The following is a 3,698-nucleotide window of genomic DNA, read 5'->3' as shown; positions in this document are numbered from 1 at the left end:
CTCTTCCCAAATGACTGATCGTAATTTGAAATACAGCAGGAATGAAGACTGACTGAAGATTGGGTTCCCTTCTTGTCCGCCTACACACCTGACCCTAGCCTGATCTCATTAGTCTGCCAACAATCATGAGTGGGCTCTACCCACTGGAGGTTACTGCTATTTTCAGGGATGTGCTAGAGTCATTGTGAGGTTACAGGTTCTCTCTTTGATGACATACTGCCTTTCAGAATCTGAATTGTGCCACGGATTTTTTTTTTTTTTTTTGGTGACCACTGACTTCTATAGTGGGATGTTCCACAGAGAAGGAACTCAGCTCCTACCCTTTGGCTGCCTGTTTTCTCTCTATAGGTGTAAACAGAAGCTTCTTTACTCTTCATTGGTTTCACCATCACTTTCTACAGACATTTCACTTCTAACTCTCTCCCCGTGCTCAAATCTGCATACCTGGAACATAGTGAAACTATAATTAAAAATAAAATAGTGAACATATTTGTTCAGTGCTTCAGACTTCAGAAAGTGTTCTCAGGTATAACGCTGCCAGTGCCTATATTGAGTTTATTGGCATAATTAATGACTTATATTCATGTAGATCCCAGACAAAGAGAATCTAAATTTGCATTCTGCATGACATCATCATTATCATTATTTTCATTAATTATAATAACTACTATCTTAAGAACTTTTGGCCTCAATCTTTCTTGTTCTACATGAGACTATTGGCAAGCAGTCATTTCCTCCCTTTCCAATGTCTTCAATCAGCCCTTTCTCTGGCATCTTTCCTGGGCCAGTAAGCAAGCTTGCTCATTGACCTTATTTACATTTCTACAAAAACCTTCACTCAGTGTTTGATATGTTCTTTCTGTCTTTCTCTGAAGTTGATTTCTTCAAGTCATTAATCTCCATTAACAGTAAGATTCAAAACATACCCACTACTGAAGCCCACCTTTGAAAACTCATGGATATAGCTAGGCATTGTGAAAATATCTATAATCCCAGTACTCTAGATATAGGTCTAGAAACCAGTCTAGACTACATAGTCTGTGCAGTGGAAAATGAACAAGCCAAGTAAATGTGTTGGGCAATGTACTTCCAACAAATATGACTTCACTCCTGTGTAATTTAATTGTAATTTCTGTGTCAAAAGTGAGAGGAAGCTATCCAAATGTGCACTCTAACACCCTTGAAAACAGGCTTGTACCTCTTCTAATGTGGTTACAAAGTCACAACAACCCTATTTCAAACAGAAAACAAGCAATTTATTTTCTGTGTTTTGAGTTTTCACAGTCTTAATACTGAAGACAGAGGGTGATTTAAGAGGTTTCTTGGAATTGTTTGATGAGAAGAGATTATCACCTCAGGTAGATTTTTACAACTTCTGAAATGTACTGTTCCAGTCCATTCCTTCACTGTAAACACCAATGACATCTTCAAAGTTTTCATCTTAGTTATATCTCTGTTATATCACGACCGGCCACATTTCTTAAAACATTTATTCTTGTTTGCTTTATAAAATATAAATTATTTGCTCTCTCTCTTTCCCCCTCCTAACCCCCCTGACTGGAAGGAGCCATGGAGGCCGCACAGAGAAGAAAAAGAAGGTTCCTGTTGTGCCAGAGACCTTTAAGAAAAAGCGAAGGAATTTCGAGGAGCTGAAGGTGAAGCGCTTTCGGAAAAAGTTTGCACTGAAGACACTCCGGAAGGCACGCAGGAAGCTCATCTATGAAAAGGCAAAGCATTATCACAAGAAATAAAGACAGATGTACCTGATGGAGATTCGCATGGCTAGGATGGCAAGGAAAGCCGGAAACTTCTATGTGCCTGTAGAACCCAAGCTGGCATTCGTCATCCGAATCCCAGGTATCAATGGTGTGAGCCCAAAGGTCCGCAAGGTGTTGCAGCTGGTCCGTTTTCGTCAGATCTTCAATGGCACCTTTGTTAAGCTCAACAAGGCTTTGATTAACATGCTGAGGATCGTGGAGCCATACATTGCATGGGGGTACCCCAACCTGAAGTCAGTAAACGAGCTCATCTACAAGCATGGCTATGGCAAAATCAATAAGAAGAGAATTGCCTTGACAGACAATTCCTTGATTGCTCATCTCTTGGTAAATACGGCATTATCTGCATGGAGGATCTGATCCATGAGATCTACACAGTGGGTGCATGGAGGATCTGATCCATGAGATCTACACAGTGGGTAAATGCTTCAAGGAAGGCAACAACTTCCCGTGGCCCTTCAAACTGTCTTCTCCATGGGGGGGGGGATGAAGAAAAAGACCACTCACTTTGTGGAAGGTGGCGATGCTGACAACAGGGAAGAGCAGCTAAACAGGCTTATTAGACGGATGAACTAAAGTGCTGCCTGTGGTATTTTTGTAATCTGGTCAGTTAGTAAACAGTCACAGCTTGGCAAACTGAATATATATATATATAAAATTCATGTGACATCCTTTTATCTCTACTTTTACTAAGTTTATTTCTTAGACTTCCAAATTTTCCCTTCAAAAAGCATGTTCCTCAACAGTGCTATCCTTAGCAGGAACCTCAGATGTAGCTAGCCTCCCTGGGCTGGCTCACTTTGCTAAGCCCAAGCCCTGATAAATAAGTTCACAGTTTTAGCTTTTTGTGGTTCCAAGGCAGACTTGAATATTACTATTGAAATAGAAACAACTTATCTGCCCTGCAACAAATTGACAGTTCCACATTCTCAGGTAAAATCAATGGGGTTTTGGGTTCATTTATAACTTCACATTTCAAATACATCAAAGTTCCCTCTGTTCCACATCCTGGATAATTCTAATGTTTGTTTTTTTATGTTTTCCTAGCATTTTTTGAATTAAAATATTTTCATACACTATATTTTGGTCATATTCTTCCCCTCCCCCAACTCTCTCAGCTCTTCCCACCTCCCAATTCACCCAACTTCTTGCTCTTTCTCTTTCCCCTTCCAAAACACAAAACAAAACAACAACAAAAATCAAACCCAAAATCCAAACAAACCTATAAATCTAGACTTGTGAAGTTCCTCTAAATTATATTCTAGAGTAATTACAATTCTGTCCCACCTGGTACAGCAGTCTTATAGTCCCCAATAAACATACAGAGGCTTACATTAATTATAAAGTGTTTGGCCTATGGCTCAGGCTTCTTATTGTCTAGCTCTCTTAATTACTAACCCATTTCTATTAATTTGTGTATCTCTACATGGTCTTGGCTTACCAGTGATGCCCGAGTCTCTTGCTTTTTTGGCAACTACATGGTGTCTCTCTCATGATTCACTCTCAAATTTCTCTCTAACAAGATGTCTCATCCAAGAATTCTACTTATTTCAATTTAACAATAACAGATGTGATGGGAGATGCCATTATGTATATATGTTTCTCATACTGGTTAATAATAAAGCACTGTTGGCCAATAGGAAAGGAAGATAGGAGGGACTAGGAGACAAGGAGGAAATAGGAAGTAGTAAGGAGGAGTCAAGATGGAGAGTCTGGAGAAAGCAGTATGCTACCGGCTCCCCGGTAAGAGAAATACATAGATCAGCAGAAATGGGTTAATAATTAAGGCAGAGCTAGCCGATAAGAAACAAGTAACCGGGCCAACAGCATTGTATCAAATACAGAGTCTCTGTGTATTATTTGGGGCTGGCGCGGCAGCAGGACAAGACCAGGCGGCGGCAGGCAGAAAAACGGTACACC

General features: G+C 40.1%; 1 pseudogene; it reads left to right on the top strand.

Annotated features, from left to right (window-relative positions):
• The first annotated feature begins 1,621 nt into the window (after positions 1-1,621).
• Positions 1,622-2,354, top strand: LOC127233273 (60S ribosomal protein L7-like; annotated as a pseudogene).
• The last annotated feature ends 1,344 nt before the right edge of the window (positions 2,355-3,698 follow it).

The sequence above is a fragment of the Phodopus roborovskii genome, unplaced genomic scaffold (genome assembly GCF_943737965.1).
Source record: "Phodopus roborovskii unplaced genomic scaffold, PHOROB, whole genome shotgun sequence".
Lineage (NCBI taxonomy): Eukaryota > Metazoa > Chordata > Mammalia > Rodentia > Cricetidae > Phodopus > Phodopus roborovskii.
This window is presented reverse-complemented; position numbering and strand designations above follow the sequence as displayed.